This window comes from Crotalus tigris, unplaced genomic scaffold (assembly GCF_016545835.1).
Source record: "Crotalus tigris isolate CLP2741 ecotype Arizona unplaced genomic scaffold, ASM1654583v1 scf7180000017716.2861928, whole genome shotgun sequence".
NCBI classification, from domain to species: domain Eukaryota; kingdom Metazoa; phylum Chordata; class Lepidosauria; order Squamata; family Viperidae; genus Crotalus; species Crotalus tigris.
In genome coordinates, this window is record NW_024096587.1 from 1,709,036 (window position 1) to 1,729,070 (window position 20,035).

The 20,035-nt window shown below is 39.0% G+C and overlaps 1 protein-coding gene across 1 annotated transcript in view; it reads left to right on the forward strand.

Annotated features, from left to right (window-relative positions):
* The first annotated feature begins 3,878 nt into the window (after window positions 1-3,878).
* Window positions 3,879-20,035, forward strand: part of ATN1 (atrophin 1) — a 58,249-nt gene continuing 42,092 nt past the window's right edge. Inside the window, exon 1 of the mRNA XM_039338767.1 lies at window positions 3,879-4,095. The gene's annotated coding sequence lies outside the window, so the exon portion shown is untranslated. The remainder of the gene's footprint in view (window positions 4,096-20,035) is intronic.

The following is a 20,035-nucleotide window of genomic DNA, read 5'->3' on the forward strand; positions in this document are numbered from 1 at the left end:
ACTGATTTCTGAATGAAGTTTTGCCATCAGATTGAATGAAAATTGATAGCAAATATACAGAACTTTTTTGCCCAACACTAAATTTATTTTGACTCAATTTTTAAAATAGAAGCATTGCAAAATGTGAAAACATTTTGTTAATCTGCATCATTCAGTATGACCCTTTAAGCATCTACCAAGCAATCTGCAGAAAGAGATAAATGAAAGATTCCTTAAAATATCTTATCTCCAAGAGACTCTTAAGCTGAGAGTTGTTGCTTAGGAACAAAACTGGCCTTGCAGTTTCTTTCAAGATCTCTTTTACCCAGAATAGCTTGCAATTCTGTCACTTTTGTGGATGTGACTATTCATAAGGGATAGAAAAGGCCAATAGCCAATGTGTTTGATTTGATATTGGTAAGCCACATTTATTATATTTTTAAAAAATGCCTTTGTTGAGTTGAACAAATTCTATTTCTAGATTGATTACAGATTTGGGACCAGTTGCTCCAAAGTATAGATAAGAACCTTCTGTATTTTTTTGCCAATAGAGGTATAGGCAGTACATTGGACAAGAAACCAAAATGTGGGTCCCAACACTAAAACAGAATGGAAAGGAAGGTTGGAACCATCTATAGGGAGGCAATGAAAATGTGCAAATACTTGCAAATGAAGATCAGGAATTGGGGAAAAGGTTCAAATAAGATCCAAAGCCAGGCTCAGGGATTATAGACTGGGAACTATGGAATAAACCTTTTAGGTCAAAGCCAAGTGGAATTGAAGACAGTGGGTTGTTTGGATAGGGAAAAAATGACAGCAGAGACATGCTGGAGCCCAGTAAAATAATACTAGTATGCTTTTCCTTCCATGTTTTTTTTTACAAAGGTTTTTATTTAGTTTTATAAGGTTGGGGAAGGGATAGGACCAGGATAGGGATTAAGGTTCGGGGTGGGGCTAGGGGATTGGTGTTGGGACAGGATTGGGAACAACATTGGGGTTGCCCCCCAGTAACATTTTCAAGCTTTAGCAAACAGACTATTGTCCGGGTACATATGTTCAATTAATATTAATTAATATAATAGTAAATAGCTGTGGTGAATATGATAAACAATAATCATAAACAGTATCAGTTGGTCAATACATATCATTCTTCTTACTAATATATATTCAAAGTAACATATCACATTCATTTCTCACTAGTTCGTTTTCCTAATCATTGATAAAATTTATCCCATCTTTTAAAATAATCTGAATCGTCTTTCTCTTTAATCTCTAAAGTTAATCTATCCATTTCTGCACATTCTAAAATTTTCTTAATTAAGATCTCTTCAGTTGGTAAGTTTTCATTTTTCCAGTATTGGGCAAATACTATTCTCGCTGCTGTCAATACATGCAATATTAAATACTCATTCTCCTTCTCATACTTAGCTCCTAATATTCCTAACAAAAACAGTTCTGGTTTAAGTTCTATCTGTATTTTAGTCATCTTTTCCAGCCATATATGTATCTTAAGCCAGAACCTTTTCGCTTAGGGCATACCCACCAGATATGGTAATAAGTACCTGGCCTTTGTTTACATTTCCAGCAATTATTCTAAGTATTTTTAAACATTTTAGTTAATCTTACTGGTGTCATATGCCAACTATAAAACATTTTATACAAATTTTCTTTATGTGAAGCTGCTTTAGTCAATTTGATGTTTCTATCCCATAATTTTTGCCAGTCTTCCAAATCTATAGAATATCCAAAGTTTTTTGCCCATGTTTTAATAACTTCAAGGAACAGTATCAGAAAACAGGAAAAGACTCTCCAACCTGGATTTCAGTGAGTACTTTGAGAAAGCCATCAAGAATGAACAATTGTACTGTACAGTATATCTATATTTCATTACAATTACAGGATATAAATTGTAATTTTCTAGATGCTTTGGGAAGAAGTATAAATAAATAGATAAATGCTACAGTCTCTAAGTCCGTGTCCTTTGTTGAAAGTGTTTGAAAAGAGTAGGACAATTCCCTTCAAATCTTTCACAATGAATCCTGCTGTCAGTTTCTTGGCTACATTATCTAATGCATATAAATGGATGGGAATTAGAAATGGTTCTTGCTATTAGTTGCTAAATAATATTGCAAAATTAAAAATCATCTTTTATTGGATCTGTGATATTCAGGTACTATATGGGAAACTGCACTGTAAGAAAAAAATAACATTGTGTTAGGCTCCAATGAAGGATACATTTAACCAAATCTAATCAATTTATATTAATAATTTTCCTAATGGATTACCCTTGTCTGAATAAACATTCTTTTGATTTTATTATAGATTATATGGATGACTGTGGATTTCTCAAGATTACAATTTATTATATATACTTCAAATAACCATACACATAATCTCACATGTCTTTCTATTGTTAATCTGAATTTTACTTTTGTAATTATTTTTTAAAATTATATTTTATGATAAAATTTTTGAGAAAGGAATCATTGATATTGGCAACTTTCTTATTCAATTTTTAGACAATTCTGACCACATTCTCTGGTACATTTTATTAATCCTATTGACAATAAATGTTACTAGAAGAGGCTTTTATTAATACCTTCTTTAAAATGCCTAATGCATACGGTACTTCAAAAACATTAATAATTTTGAATTACAGTTTGCCTTCTCCCATCCTTCAATATATATTGATACTGATCCAGAAACAACATTCTGTGCAGAAAATCAGTGTTGGATGCAAGTGTTCAGATTCCATATCCAACACATTAGCATTGCATGTATAAATCACTAAAGTTGGACAACGTGCATAACACTGAAATGGTCAGCAAATGTTAAATTTGATGTATCCTTGATCTGAGCCAGCAGGGTTTTCTTTAGTGTTCAAATGAGCTGCATATTTTGAACACATTTTCTATACATAACAGATCTTCCCATTTGAAATACTGTCTTTGGAAAGGTTCACTTTGAACTATTAAAATCCACTGAACAAACATCTTGTTGCTTTTAAATCAATCTATATCAGTGTTGTATTTCTGTTAATCTTCCTCAATCCTGTATAGTAAAAATTTCTGTTTCCTGCTCTATTCTTCCATGCCTCCATCACCTGTATTCAGAAATTTCAGTGGATACAGAAAATAATCTTCTAACAGTGTTTCAGAAAAATGAGTGCTCATTAAGAAGACATATTAGCAAAAACAAAGATTTTCTATTTGTATAATGAGTTGAATGAAATGTTTACTTCTCTGCACTTTAAAATCAATGCAAAGCCCATATTAGTTTTGACCACAATGTGTGGCATTTTTATTATGCTGTAATACCTAATCCTATTTTGTTTTCCACATTACTAGACCCCAGATTCTCAAGTCACCTGGCTTTATGCCAGGCACAGGTGCCCAACTTGTAGCTTGTTCTCTGTGTAAATCCTTGAGTGTAATCCTTAGAAACCTTCCAGACATTGCTGCCAAATTGTATTGTATAATGTGATAGAACAGACATCAAAAATATGTGGGGAGTAATTATACCAATTGTATTTAATTTAACTATGATTAAGTTGAAATTAAATTAAATTCCTACCAACTTCTTTACCCTTGCCCCACCCAAGCTTTGGCATAGGGCCCCCGACAGCCCTTAGCCCTAAGAAATTGCAGATACAAAGATGTTATTGGTTCATTTTTGAACTAATATTGCCCAGTGGGCAATTCTGCTGTTTTATAAGGTGTCACAAAGGATAATAACAAGGAGCATTCTGGGAGCTGTAGTTCAGAGAACATTGTATAAAACTCCATTTTATTTCTGTCTCAGTCTTCTCGCTTCAAAATGTGATCCGTTCAACAGGTAAGGAAATGAGGAATTGTCGTGGCAGAAAGCAAGGGGCCCCTATACCTTCCACTAGAGGGCAGAGGCATGTAAGCACAAGATCTTAAACATGACCTAATAAAAAAAAGGTGAAAGAGTTAATAAATGGATTGCTTTGTAATTGACAAATCTGAAAATAAAGGAGGGGGGTGTGCGCCTGGGCTGGATGGGTTTAAATATTGTCCTAGATAGGGCCCTAGGCCAAATCTGAACAGTTCAAGCACTTCTAATGGCTGTCGTTTTGAAAGAAACTAAACTGAGGTGAGGTAAAAAGTCCAAACAATCCATAGGATTGAAGGGAAATAATGCTTGATGCTGTTGTGGAATGATATTTGTGGCAATTTTTAGAACAGTTTTGAAGGCAATTATTTTTGCAACAGAGGTTCTTGTTAAGTAGCAAAAGGCAACAAAGGGATATGTGGGACAATTCCAAGTAGTTACAGTTCAAAATAGGATTCTTTTATGCAATACAAATAGATTTTCTGTTGTATTTACATTTTTCTCTTCTCTTGCTGTCCCTTGGTTAAATAGGTTTTGTAGGTTGTTATAGAAGGCTAAACATGTTGTTAGCTTTGCTTGATCAGAGCAGATAATAAAAAATATGAGGTAATTGCATGTACCAGAAAATGCAAGTGCTCCTGACCCTGCTCTTCCTCTTGAAAAAAAAAAAAAAACTATTTTATTTCCTAAAGATTTTTTGTGGTGCCTTTGGAAATGTAAAGGAGAAAGAGAAAGGTCGGGAGTGATTTGAATACTGCAAGAATAATTATACTTGTGATGTGATGCTCATCCTGCTTTAGTATTTTATAATTTTTTAAGCTTTTGGATTGTCTCAAACTCTGCAAAAGCTGTTTGATCACAGTCAGCACTGGGACAGTATTAATATATGTGCATATATCATGAGACTGTCTCTTTGAAAGCTCTTTCAGCATGTCTTCAAAACTATTGTTTCTCAGTCTGGCAGGTGTACAGATAAACTAAAAATACTTTTATTTGGAATTAGGTCCCTGAGTGGGTCATTTTCTTCAGTAACTGCAGATTTATCATATGGTATATAAACAGGAAGATGAAATGCATCCTGAAGTTGGTTACAGAGGAATGTGTTCTATTTTTAATGCAGGTATTCTGGCATAAGCAATTTTGATAGCAGGTATATTACTATTCAGAACTTGTCTAAAACAGCATTGATAAATATTTAGGTATGGCTTTTAGACACTTCCTGTAACCTGGAGAATTTTAAATAATTAACATTATTCCTGCATTTTTCTACAATCATTTGCTCCAGATCTAGCGGCATCTAGGTTTGGTCTTAATATTAATTCCACTTTACAAACACTGCTGATATGTAAGTATTTATGCATGCATGCAAACACACATATACAGAGGAAAAATACATATAAACTAAATATTTTTAATCATTATTACACAGTTAATGTACAATAAAGTAGAGTAAGGGATGATAGTCCAAACATTTGAAGGGCCTGTGGATTAAAGTCATGCAATGTATGCTTTTTTCAGTGACTCACAGATGCAAGTATAACAACTATTACTTTATAACTGAGTTATTTATAAAAAATAATAAAAGCATTGTATAAATATTACATTAATTAATTAAATTAATATTTAAAGTTAAATTATTAAGTAAATGTTATGAACATGACATCAAAAGGTCATTTGCTACCTTTATTTTCTATTACTCTGCTATTTTGTGATTCCATCAATCCTTGATTGCAGACAAATGGTATTTCTTGCAGATATTACAGTGTTCCATTGTTGCTACTTTGTCATGCCATTTTTATAGTAAGTTTGTGTGATCCTTCAGCAGCTAACTAGGACAGTGGTGGTGAACCTTTTAGAGACCGAATGCCCAAATTGCAACCCAAAACCTACGTATGCATCACCGAGTGCCGGGTGGGCATGGCCACCGAGTGGGCGTGGCCACCGAGCTGTCGACTCGTGCTTGCTCACTCGCTCACTGTCCACTCCGACTCGTGCTCGCTCTCAAGCTGTCTGCAGCAAATGCTGCTTCCGCAGAAAGTTGCTCCTTTTATAGCCTCTTGCCTATTCCCAGACTGCGCATGCACAGAGAGGAGGAGGAAGCAGCTCAGCCCAGCAATGGCTCGCGTGCCACCAGAGACGGCTCCGCGTGCCGCCTGTGGCACACGTTCCATAGGTTCGCCACCACGGAACTAGGAGGTCCATTGTTTTGTCAGCTTCTTTGCAGAGGTGACATTTGCTGTCTGTTTCTGTCTTCTCAATTCTGGCTTTGTATGCATTTGGTCTTAAGGCTTGGTCTTATGCACCAGAATTAGCCCCTCTGTTGCTTTCTTCAACTTTCCTGCTCTTAGCCATTGCCAGGTCTTGTTATCTACTTTTGCCTGCTGTTTTTTATGTACTAATCATGTAATGCTTTTCCTTGCCATGTCTCTTTTTTATTCTTCCTTTGGTATTTCTTACAAGAAAATTTGGGCTTTCCAATACTTTCCAGTTTAGAGTCTCCAGTACTCAATAAGCCTTCATAATATACTAGCTTCAGTGCATCTTCTTCATTGTCCTTCAGATACTCTTCCAATGCTCTTTTCTTCAACTGTCTGGTACATTTGTAACATTCTATGCCCATCTATTTTCCTTGGTAAGTAGAGTCTGTCAATACTGCTATCTGGATGAAGAGGCATTCATTGTCATTATTTTTATAGTCTTTCTGTCTAGGGCAGTGGTTCTCAACCTGTGGGTCGCAACCCCATTGGGGTCGAACAACCATTTCACGGGGGTCACCAAACAACGCAGTCCGCCATTTTTCCCCACTTTTTCTTAGCTGTGCTACTCCCTTTTATTCTATTGGCTTTTGAAAGCCAATAGAATAGACTCTCTTTAATAGAGTCTAATTCTATTGGCTTTCAAAAGCTAATAGGAATTGTCCAGGCTGTCTCTGCCCTGCTGAGCCCGCCAGAAGTCCCATTCTGCAAACAGTGCTGCAAGTTGTCTGCAGCGAAGGCGAGCTGTCTGGAAGTTTCCACCCCTCCCTGCTGAGCAACTACTAAAAATGTAAGTAAAAGAGAGCCAGGGGTGGGAGGTGGGAGGCCGGCGGGCACAGGGAGGGTTGCTGACGTGCGTGGGGCCCGGCGGGTGCCTTACCTCCTTTGGGCTGGGCCAGCTGGTGGCCCAGCTGGTGGTCAGCCTGCTCCGTCTCTGCCGCTTGCCAGCTACGCCTTGGCCGGCGCAGGGGGCGGCACCATGCATGCGCGGCACTCCCAGGCAGGGAAAGTCCTCAACTTACGACCGGTTGGGTAGTCCTCAACTTACGACCAGTTGGGTAGTCCTCGACTTACGACCGGTTGGGGTCGCGGCATTAAAAAGGTTGAGAACCACTGGTCTAGGGATTTTAGTTTTGTTTGAGTCCAGTCCTCTATTCCAGGTATTCATTTCTTTGATGGTATTTCCTCCATTGAGTTTAGATTTTAAGATCTTCTTCACTCTCATAAAGTATTCACTTTAATCTTCTTGACTTCAGTATGCTTGATATTGTTAGCTTGAAGGATGCCTAGTTATTTATAGTCTTCATCCAGGCTCTTCATCCAGGCTCTTGATGTTATTTCCATAAGGCATCTTGATTCCTTCTGTTTTCACTATTTTTCCCTGTTAATGGTAAAGTTGACACATGTGTCGTCCAAACTCCATTGCAATATCTTGGCTGTATATACAGACAGTTCTGAGCAGTGATTCTATTTCATATGGTGTTTTTCCATACAGTTTCAGATCATTCATGTAAAGGAAATAGGATAGCTTGGAAGATGATTTTAAGGTTTGATAGCCATGGCCTGACAGAAGAATCTGCAATGATAAACAGTAGTGGTGATAATGAGTCTCCTTGAAAGATTCCTCTCTTGATATTAACCTCTCACAGTCCATTGACCAGCAATGAAGTCTTCCATTGTGCCATTGATATTTGCACAAAGCTTTTGATGTTTCTACTGTAAATGCCTTCTTGTAGTCAATCCAAGCTACATTCTATTTGATCTTTCTTCTTGTATAGTTTTCCAAAAACATTTTGTCAGAAGATTTATACAATCTGAAGAAAAATCAGAGTAAACCCAAAATCATTTTGTCAATTAGGAGCTGATCTTTTGTATCTCTACTGTTTGGGAGTTCAGGTGGAAACAGCGTGTTGTCAACTAACAGTAGATGCTATCGGATTGCATCAGCTACCACACCAATTAGCAATTTGTAAATTGTTGGTAAGCCTGGTGCTGCCCCTTTTGTTGAATCTTACATTATCAGGCAGGTTTTACCAAATGTTAAATCATAACTGCCAATTCTTTATCTATTTTTTCATTTGTAGCCTACCTTTATTATTTTTTACAAATGATGTAATGCTATGTTATTTTTCTCCTCCTATTTTCTCCACAAGACAGGTGAGTTGGACTGAGAGAGAATGACTGACCTAAAGTCACCCAGCTGGCTTTCATGGCTACAACAATAGTTATAAGTGTGAGGATTGGTTGTAAGTCACTTTTTTCAATGCTATTGTAACTTTGAACAGTCACTAAACAAATGGTTGTAAGTTAAGCAATAACTACCTGTACCCCCTCAAAGAGAAAATTAACAATAAATCAGAAATTATGCAGAACTTGTTCCCCAGCAGGTAGTTACATTTCCTCTCACTATTATTTCTTGCTTCTGCAAAAGACCTATAGCTTGCTTTAGGAAGGCATAAATTTTGTCCTAGGTTGGAAGGTGATAGTGGGCACCAATAATATTGCTTATATTTATCCTTTTCTTGTAGTTCAACCCATACTCTGTAAAACATTGCCAATTTTATATGGATTTTTGAGCAGAAATTATATCAGGCTAGGAACGGAAAGACTGTAAGTCCTAGTCCCATCTTAGGCACCTAGGGCCAGTCACTTTGTCTAAGCCCTAGGAAGGCAGCAATGTCAAACCACTTTTGAAAAAAACCTTGCTGACAAAACTACAAGGACTTGTCCAAGCAGCCTCTAAGAATTGGACATGATTAGACAGAAGGAAAAAAAAAGCTCAGTTTTATCTTGGTTGTTTCCCATATATTCTTGAGCATTTGTATTGTGATAATAAAAGCCATGAATATAATCAACTAATAATCTTTTTTATTTTATCTGAGTGACTTAATTTCAGCAACACTCGAGCTTTTTGTAGTCTCCAAGATCTTATTTCATGGATTTAGTTTTTTATTTTCCATTAGATTCAATTTAAAGTCTTAATGAAGTTTGCCATGTTTTGGCCAAATACATTTTTTCTAGTCCTTGTGAGGTGCAATCCTTCTCATGCCAACGCTGAATCAAGACTATTTTAGACCATGGTCCAGAACCAGATTTCTCCAGTTGACACCATTTTCATAGCCAGAAATTGATCTACACTATTTTCCCCCCATGGTGGTAGGGTAGAAGGATGGATGGGAATTCATTTGAGTCCCCAAAGTGTTCTGCAATGTCTTCAGAGATGTTCAAAGTCTGTTGTTACAATTATTCCTTGTAGTATGATTAGTCCACACTTGTATTAGCAAGAAGGCATAATTTAGAGATCTATCATCTTGCTTTCTATTCTTCATTATTTCATTTTTTCCCCTTGATTGCTCAGAGCATTCACTGCTCAGTCTTTTGTTAGGTCTCCCACTTTACTCGTTCAGTGATGTCACTCTCTTGAATCAATCTGCCTTATATTTCTATTTCTATTACCTCAGGACACTGTCTCCCATTACTGGCTCTTAGAACATACAGTATTTCTTGCAATCAGCAGTTATCCAGAACATAATCTTTTCGGCCCATAAAGCTCATTGCCAGAGAGCACAACTTCTTTAGTCACTCTTTCTTCTTCCAGTTGAACTGCTTAGGGAGACTTCCTGTTGGTAAGAGGACCAACTTTTTTACAATGAAAAGGACACAAATAAATTGAAGAAAAAAATATCGTAAATAAAAGAAACATTGTATTTATTGCAACAATAATACAGAATACGCTATAATATGACAAATGCATAATAAAAAACATTTGTAACAATAACATTTTATACTGTAATTATGCTTACATGCTGCGCCCCCACCCCCAGCCGCCCCGCCAGCACTGTCGCCCCACCATGTAGAGCAGGCCCCGCGGCTCCCAAAGCACCAGCTGTGCTAGCTCCAGCCCGCACAGGGGGGCAGCCCACCATCAACACACCCCGCCTGCAGCCGCCCTGCCAGCACCACCACCCACCCTGCGCAGCCCCGTGTAGAGCAGGCTCCCACAGCACGGGGGGCAGCCAGCCACCACTGTCCCTCACACTCCCGACCACAGCAGCCCCGCTGCCCCTGCCTCTTGCGCCCGCAGCCATTGTTGCCCTAGCAGGGCTGAAGATCAAGAGAAAGTTACTGTGGCGTCGCTGCTCCAGTCTCCTCCAGGTATCTTCGGGACTAACTAGGAGATGGTGTAATTGGGTAGCAGGGAAGGGTGCAAAGTTCCTGCCAATTCACCTTCGCTGCAGACAACTTACATGTGCAAAGTTTGCTGGCCAGGTGTTTTGGCGCGCTCAGCAGCAATTCGTATTGGCTTTCGAAAGCCAATAGGGGGAGTAGCACAGCTCATGCAAAGGTTGAAAAAAAAAACCATCAAAAAAGGTGCCGGAACGCCGTTCTGAGCGTTGTATGAGAAAAAAAAAGCCCTGCAGATTAGTCTTCAAATATCGAAAAGGAGGACATGTAGGAGGACACTTTTCGAGGGAGGACAGAACTCACAAAAGGAGGACTGTCCTCCCTAAAGGAGGACGGTTGGTCACCTTACTGTTGGCCTTTGCTTTTTGCTCATTTTGTCTCCTATATTTCATTTTCTTTTTACCCTTCTTTTACTTACTTTTGCCTCACTCCTTTACCAAAATGGGTAACTTCCTCAGAATGCTCTTTGGGACGTTTTCTGTACTGTACTATTGGGACTGAACTGATAAATGAATCATTTGTTGGTTCATTCTGTATGGTTTGGGGGGGGTTCACAGTTATGAATGATAAAGGGAGGCCTCAGATGCACAATTGTAGCTTGTTTTTCAGACTTTTGAGATGTCTGAAAATTCCTTCCTTTTGCTGTCAAAATTATCGTACATCATATTTATGTATTTATCAATTTTATATGCTCCCCAAACTTCCAACAAACTGGGTGGCGTATAATTTGTAATTTTGTAAACTCTTAGTATTAATTGAAAATCTGTTTGTTACTTAATCTGCTATTGCGTTCCACCTCTTTATCTAGATATTGCTGTCTTATTTTATGGTTTTAATCTAAAACATTTTATTTGGGTTCAAATAAACCTGTTATGTGAAGTTAAGGCTGCCTCCAAACTGGGTTGATTTTATACTGAAAAATAGATTTTAAATTGAATGCATGCATGAATGAATGAATGGAATGAATGAATGCATGAAGTGCAGTTGATAAAGTTGCTAAATGTTAACATAAAGCATTGTGTGTAAAAGTAGTTTTCTTAATCGTCCTACAATGTATTTATTGTCAGTTAGTTTAATTGGAGATTCTTTTATAATGAAATGAAAATAATTTATTCCATAATTTGATAAACATAGTTTCCTTATCTCCAATTATGTTTTTCTCTAAATTAAAGGGACTGAAACATTTTGTCCTTTATTTGTTGAAAACAGAATATTAATCAAGGAAAACATGAAAGGTCTGAAATGTTTGAGCATTCATCCAGATCTCATGATCTGGGTACAAAGCATAAAGTCAAAGAATTTGCTACTTTCCCATGTACTTTCTAAATTGGAAACTTGCCACTGCAAGAAATTAGTAACCAATTAGCTCAGGGCACATTTATATTTTCACCAATTTTAACTCCTGTAAAGGTGACTAATTAACAGGTTGCAAGTATGGAGATGCTCTGCATCTATGACCTGTCAGTATACTATTCTGATGCTTTTTTGAAAGAGCACTAAAGTCATGTCCACAAATAGCTTGGTTGACCTGTAGATACAGAAAGGATACGTGCAATGAAGTGGGGAAATGATTGATAACAAGCATGCTCTGTCTCCAATTAGTGCTGCAAAGAATAGCAATGTGGGCAGTAAGATGGCAGTAAGATGGTCAGGGCATCTAGCAATAGTTTCTAGAATAGTTTCTGCCACCACACCATCCCAAACTAAAGATAACATGCGCACACGCATGCATACTAAATAGTCAGTCTACACAATCCTTCATGTGACAGAAGTGGTAAAAAAAAAATTACATAGTAATGCTCTGATTGGTAACAGACTAGCTTAAACCTGTGTAAATAAGGAGCCCAGGTAATATTTGGAAGAGATAATTGGGAAACACAATTGGGACACTCTGAGGAAGCCAGGTATATGGTCTGTCTAGTACCCCAGAGCAGAATGATGATGAATGGTAGAGTCTAGCAGGAGGAACATAAGAAATGTGGACAGATCCCAGGTTTTGACTGCGTCAACACTGTTGATTAACTGTCCTAGCACTGTCCGTGGCAAACATTTGTCCAGGAAGGAAAATTATATTTTAAAACTGAACAGATAAAGATAACTATAATCTGCCTCAGTGCAGCAGCATTATAAGGGCTACATCATGTAGATATGTTGCATGAAAATGGTTGCCAAGGCATGCTCAGGCAGCAGCTAAGGGACATGACAGTGATCCCACAGAAGCAGAGATTTGAAAAGCTATGCCAGCATAATATTAATGTGATACCAGTAATACCTGTAATTTTCTTGCAAACACTGATGGATGTGCTGATACTAAAACACAGATATTTAAGATTGTACTCCTCTATAAGGGCTGCCAATCCCATCAATATTAATGGAGTTGGCATCAGGGGTTTCAATACTGTAGAACCAAATTCTGAACATTTGCTAAGGCAAATATTTTAACATGTTTTAAATTGCTTGGGCTGAATTGAGAAATTGTCCTTGTAGATTATTAGATGCTTATTAGCTGAACTAGGTTACTTTCCATTGGCAATGTGATTGTAGAATACAATATATGTCCTCTGGCTGGAGAAGATAATGATTTTACTAGATAATCTATGTAGTGGACATTATCTTTTTCACAGCATTTGACTGCTGGATAAATTGATTGGTGACAATATATTTGACCAAATTACATTGGTTACTTTTGAATGACATGAAATGTACATCCTAGTAGAATGCTCACTTGCATTAATACCTTTGCGTTAAGGATTGCCTTTCATTGCACAGAAACATTTCTCATTGAATTATATGCTGATTTGGGGGCAAAGTATACCTTACCATTGGTTGCAAATTTATCTTAATTCTAAAATGTGCTATTGTAGTCCTCAACTTACGACTGGTCACTTAATGACTAATTTACATTTATGACAGTCACGAAATGGGTGCTTTATGGACCATAAAGCACCCGTCTGACCATCATAAATGGTTGTACTACCCTCCTGATAGTCACATTTGCCACCAATCACAGCATTCTGTAGTCATGTGACTGTGATTCATGATATTTTTTGCCAGGTTTTGGCATTTTTTCAGTTTATCATTCCTATTCAAATGAATAGTTCACTTAATGATGACTGCTTTAACGAGCATGGTAAAAAGTAAAAATTTTGTAGTAAGAAGAATAGAATAGAATAGAATAGAATAGAATAGAATAGAATAGAATAGAATAGAATAGAATAGAATAGAATAGAATAGAATAGAATAGAATAGAATAGAATAGAATAGAATAGAATAGAATAGACCTTGGAGATCTTCTACTCCAGCCCCCTGCTCAAGCAGGAGAACCTATACCATCTCAGACAAGTGACTGTCAAGCCTCATCTTAAAAACCTCCAGTGATGGAGCGCCCACGATCTCTGGGGGTAAGCTGTTCCACTGGTTGATTGTCCTCACTGTTAGGAACTTTCTCCTTAATTCCAGGTTGCTCCTCTCTTTGTTCAATTTCCAACCATTGATTCTTCTGGTGCTTTGGAGAATAATTTGACCCCCTCTTCTTTGTGGCAGCCTCTCAAATATTGGAATACTGTTATCATGTCACCCCTATTTCTTCTTTTCTTTAGACTAGCCAAACCCAAGTCCTGCAGCCATTCTTCATATGTTTTAGTCTCCAGACCTTTGATCATCTTAGTTGCTCTAAGATGAGAGAGAGAGAGGGAGGGAGGGAGGGAGAGAGAGAGAGAGAGAGAGAGAGAGAGAGAGAGAGAGAGAGAGAGAGAGAGAGAGAGATCCCTATGAGACTCGGGATGAAGGCTGACCTGGAACGGGCAAATGAAAAGACTAAGCATATAGCATAAACTGTGGCAGAATTAAGCTTTCTTTCTTCTGTCCTATCTATTTTAATCCATAAAAATAGTAATCACTTTGCAAGAAAAGCCTTCAGAGTCTTTATCCCTATTACCTGGGATAAAAGCCTTCTGGAAGGATGAACGATCCAGTCCTCTGAACATTGGGTGGAAGCTGTTCCATAGGGCAGGCCCCATGACAGAGAAGGTAAGCCTCCTCAGTCCTGTAAAATGACACTTAATGGAGTGTTTAATGGAGGGGACTTGGACTACGCCTACTCTGTTGGATCTGGTGTAATGGGCAGAAGCCCTTGGAGGTAGGCAGGCCCAAGAAAAAAACTGATCTATGCCATGACTCTAAATGTGATAATCAAGACTTTGAATTGCACTCAGAATTCTTTCAGGGCTCCCTGAAGCTGTGCACTTATCTGAATAACCTTCTCTAAAAAAGGGAGGTTGGAGACTGGATAAAAATACTCAGGGTCAAACAATGACTTTTGAAGAGGGGACAAACCACCATCTTTTTCAAACCATGTGCAGAGAAGCTTTCACCCCCATATGGAGCCAGCTACATGCCATCTCCTGGCTGGTCTTGACTAACCAGGAAGAACATGATTCCAGACCATTATTTATTTATCCAATATTATCTTGGTGATTTCTGTATCATAAAACACCCATTTTTTCTCTTTAAGACGTTGTGGTTGGCTGCAGCATCATAATGTGAATAATTAATGATAATTCCCATTTTATTCTTGGAAAATGTCTATATTTTAGAGAGATGATAGACATGCCATTGACTATTCATCAGCCAGAAAAAAGCGTCAAAATATTCATCTCTCCATCTTGAAGAGATGCATTTAATTAGCCAAGGAGAGTCAGGGCAGCAGGATAATATATTTCCATAGAAAGAACTGGGTGACATCTACATATCATGCTATTGTTATATCTTTATAACTCCATGGTAATATAATAGTAATGCTGTAAAAATATTATCTTAATGCAACAGAAAGATTGCACCATTATGTTTGTAATTTTTCCAGATCTTTTTTTTTGTTAGAGCAACAGATTTTAAAATCAACCTGCTAGTCCTAGAAAGCTCTTTTTATATATCTTTATATGCAAGCATGTTCCAGTAGCAAGAAAGTTAGAATCAGTAGCAAATAAAAGGAAACAAACTTTGCTATTATCCCTACTGTTCCTCTCAGAACAGTTTTTGACTTCAATAACTAACATTAACATGCAGTTAGGGCCAGTTATAGTGATGCTTGCTTGCTGATATCTAAAAGAAGGGGCAGTGTGAAAAACAGTCTGAATTTGGGGCAAAATGCAGCTGGCTCACAAGAAGCTATCTCTAAAAAAATCTGTTGCTTTGGGGATCCTATTGTAAAGTCTAGTGACAAGCTTTTTTACTTTCCACCAGTTCAATCTATACATTTCTTAATTATATACACCAGTGGTGGCGAACCTATGGCACCTGTGCCAGAGGCGGCACTCAGAGCCCTCTCTGTGGGCACATGTGCCATTCCCGGAAATGGCGAGGGACTGGCCCCTCTGCCTTGGACTCACCCACCCAGTCTGCCATGACCACTGCAGCCACGCCCACCCAGCACCCGGTGATAAATAAGTGGGTTTGTGTTGCAATTTGGGCACTGGGTCTCTAAAAGATTTGCCATCACTGATATACACTAAGGCAGGGGTGTCAAACTCAATTTCACTGAGGGCTACATCAGCATTGCAGTTGCCTCGGGGGGGGGGGGGGCGGGTGGGTGTGGCCAGGGTGGGTGTGGCCTACTGGGTGGGCGTGGATGGCGTGGCCTACTGGGTGGGCATGGCCAGCTCTACATCGTTCGCATCAAGGGTGCCTGTAGGGGCCTGGGCAGGAGTGGGACAGATCTGAGAGTCTGTGGCAGAAGGGGTTGGGACCAGGGCAAGTGCCAAGGCATGGCCCATTTCTTCATTCCTCCCTTAGGGTGACACTTCCCCAGCATGCACCCAGGGGGCGGGGCTGATGCGGCAGGAGCTGGTTCCTCGCTGTTTCCAGACGGCCTTGTGGAGCTAAGACTGAATGCGTTTCAGCATAGATGGCCACCACAAAATTGTACATTGGCTCCCGGCCGGCCTGGGCCAGGGCCAGGGCCAAGGCAGCGGGGGCCGTTCCCTCACTGTTTCCAGAATGGCTTTGCGGGCCACATGAAACCACTGTACGGGCCGCATCCGGCCCCCAGGCCTTATGTTTGACATGTCTGCACTAAGGGCACTATTAATCTCAGAAGGTTATGTCACAGAAACTGACCTAAGAAAATAAATACTTTATATCTTTTTTTAATGATGGGCAAGAATAGAACTCAGCAGGATGATGCTAAAATTTCTATATATTTTTTTACTCTGATGTTAGAGATGTCACAGTAGATTTCAATCTGCTTTTATCAGGGAGTTCATTATGCTACTATAGATAGCTCTTGCCTTTTTGTCATGAAGTTTATTTTTTGTAGAAAATTAAGTTGTTGGTCATATCGTCATAGGTGCTGACATAAAGTTATTGGAACATAACTGCTATTCTTACTGTAGGGACAAACTAAATATTGTACATAGAAATGTGTAATGATCTCACAACCCATTTTCTTTTCTAAAAGCTATTTTAAAAAATTAAATATTATCTCAATTTAATGACTCTAGCAATGTGCAGAGTAATTTCATATAAAAGGATCTCTACCATGCATAATTACTAGAACAGTAACTAAAATAGGACTCCCTCCCACTCATTAGGCATCAGGACCATCAAGTGGTTATGGTTGGTGTAAACTCTTAGTGACTACACAGATGTTCCCTGGGAGGATTTGTCTCCAACTTGGTCCTTCAGGTCTTCCAATGGTGCACTCATTGCCATTGTTACTGATAAGAGCATCTCATTTAAATCTCATTTAAAATCAGCAATAAGGGAAAATTTCTCTAAGGGGCAACATATTCCACAGCAGCAGGATCAGTTCCATAGAAAACATCTGACTTTGGACCGATGCCCCTCTTACCTGACCTGGGACAAGACATTGAGCCTCCCTGACCATCTGACAGAATGGACAGAATCGTTTTGAACAAGATGGAATTTTAGCTCAAGGCCTTAAATGTAATAACGTGTTGGGTTTATACTGTCATGTAGTAATGGTCACAAAATGAAGTCCCAATTTTAAGGTAACTGACTTGAGATTGATTGAAATGGTGAGCTTTCAACTCCCTCCTAAGTTCCTCCCTCTCTCTCTGAGCTTCAGTATAAGAATAAATCAATGCAGGATAATAACATTTGGAATTCTTCTTAACTTACTTGGGTGCTTTTCTTTGTGTAAACTTTGAATTACCTTGGCATTAGTCTCCTAGCTTAACCACAATACCATGCTGAAGTAAGAGGCAAAATACTTCAAGAGATTCACTATCTATGGCTGCTTCCAGAAAAGCAATTACCTTGCCTTCTTTTCCATTCCAGATTGCCTTGCCACTTTACTTCGGATCAGGTATCATTGCCTTCCGTTTTTAACTCCACTTCACTTTTCTACCATTTCCATTTTTTAATGAGGAAATGAAGGAATAACTCCATAAGTAAGAGCCCTCTGCTTGGAAACATCTTTAGGATCAACCATGTGGAATTATCCTAAAATTCCTTCATAAAAAGCTAACTTCTCATTCAAGAATGTTAAAACTAAGTAATTCTACATAGATAGGGCAGCAGGATTGAATGAATTAGCTCTGTCATTATGTTGTTTTCATAATTAACAATCTTCATGTATATGCTGTATGTGATTGTTGTAGCAAAAAACTATTTGTAAAACTTTCCAACATAGCTAGAAATAAAAAAAAAGTCAGGGATTTCAGTATATAGGAAACTAAACCTCATGGATTATGAAGCATTTCATTGCTGTCACTGTCTCCTTATGGCGATCAGTGCAGAAAGCAAAGCTAGTGTCCAAATTCACATTCATTTCCCTCATGAGCAAAACTGACACATCTTTAAAGTGTTTAAAGGAAGCTTAATTATGAAGCTATATGTTTAGAAGTTGCTTTTGTTGCAACATCTAAACATATATACACACACACACAATACTGGTTCTGTGCCAGTGATGGCGAACCTTTTAGAGACCTGAGTACCCAAACTGCAACCCAAAACCCACTTATGTATCATCGGGTGCCGGATGGGCGTGGCCATTGGGTGGGCGTGGCTGTGGTGGTAATGGCAGACTGGGTGGGACTAAAAAGTTCAATCAATCAATTCCAACTTTGCGAGATCTTTTTTTTTCCCGTGAGAAGTTGAAATTGATTGATCGAACCTTGATTGAAAAGGTTTCATAAAACCCAGCTGAAGGCCTAGGACTGGGGCGACGGTACGTGTGCCCACAGAGAAGGCTCTGAGTGCTGCCTCTGGCACCCATGCCATAGGTTCGCCACCACGGTTCTATACAGACCATAAGAAGGGGCCACGTTATGTCTAGCTGATTCTCCTCTGTATAGATTGCCAACTGTGTTGTTCTAAATAAATTCCTTATCTTTGCACTTAGCTAGTAGATTAAGAGATGTCCAGTGTGGAGATGGAAGCCTATTTTCTATTCTTTTCTATTCTACAATTTAAGTTTTCTTTCATAGTTCAGCAAGAGAAGGCAGGATTTATACTCCTGCTTTTCCTTGTTAAATCAGACAGGGAAGGCCAGGAGAGATGCAAAGGATTGGAGAAAAAATAGGACAAAATTGCCCATTGGGCCAAACAGCAGGAAACCTTTCCTTTTAAAGCAGTGGTTCTCAATCTGTGGGTCGGGACCCCATTTGGGGTCGAACGACCATTCACGGGGGTCGCCAAACAACGCAGTCCGCCATTTCCCCCCCCCCTTTTCCTTAGCTGTGCTACTCCCTTTTATTCTATTGGCTTTTGAAAGCCAATAGAATAGACTCTCTTGAATAGAGTCTAATTCTATTGGCTTTCAAAAGCCAATAGGAATTGTCCAGGCTGTCTCTGCCCTACTGAGCCCTCCAAAAGTCCCATTCTGCAAACGGTGCTGCACCAGTTGAGTAGTCCTCGACTTACGACCGGTTGGGGGTTGCGGCATTAAAAAGGTGGAGAACTACTGTTTTAAAGCAAAGCAGGAATACTCCCATAAGATGTTAGAGAAATGAAGCGGCAAAGAGAGACATAATCTCTGCAGAAGGTGCTGCAAAACCAGGCAGTTGCTGGCACCATCATGCACCAGTTGTGCTTGATGGAGCTCTCCTGACCTTGTGCTTGATTGGAGTCCCAGCTAGGACTTAAAGTCAGAGATTGCTGGGACTTAGGGATAGGCAAGGTGTTCCATGTACAAAGGGTTCTGTGCACGGAACAGTAAATTCTGGATGAGCTGTGGTCAACTCAAAACAAGAATGTTTCAGCTGTTTTGGTTCATGCACAGAAAAAAGTGTGCAAAAATGATTTTAGGTGGAGGATGCAGGGTAAAAAGAAAGAACACTGATTACTGAGAGGAGGCGGAGGAGGGGAGAACTGAAGACCCTGGGAAATCAGGGCTAGGGCAATGAGATACTGGGATATATTGCACTGTCAATGATGGTAGCTAAGAGAATCAAAATTGCTGGGAAGATGGAGGTGGGTGGTCCAGAGAGGCTGGCCATTCTAGGAACTCGTGAGGGGGAGAGAGGAAATAATTATAAACTTGCAACATACGGAATTTTTTTAGTCCAAGATATGGTACTCCCAGACATTCCTGTAGACTAGAAATTTGAAACCGGAGGAAGATATGAAAAAGCTGATGAGAGACTTGGACAATAGCGTGCACCATACAGAAACTCAAAATAACCCTGCCTTGATTTTGTTTAGTATAAGATGGGACAGAGGGAAACTTGGACAGGCTTTCAAGATTCTGTTAAAATAACAAAACAGCATTTTTAAAAATCCCCGCAGTGTTTGTTTCTTGA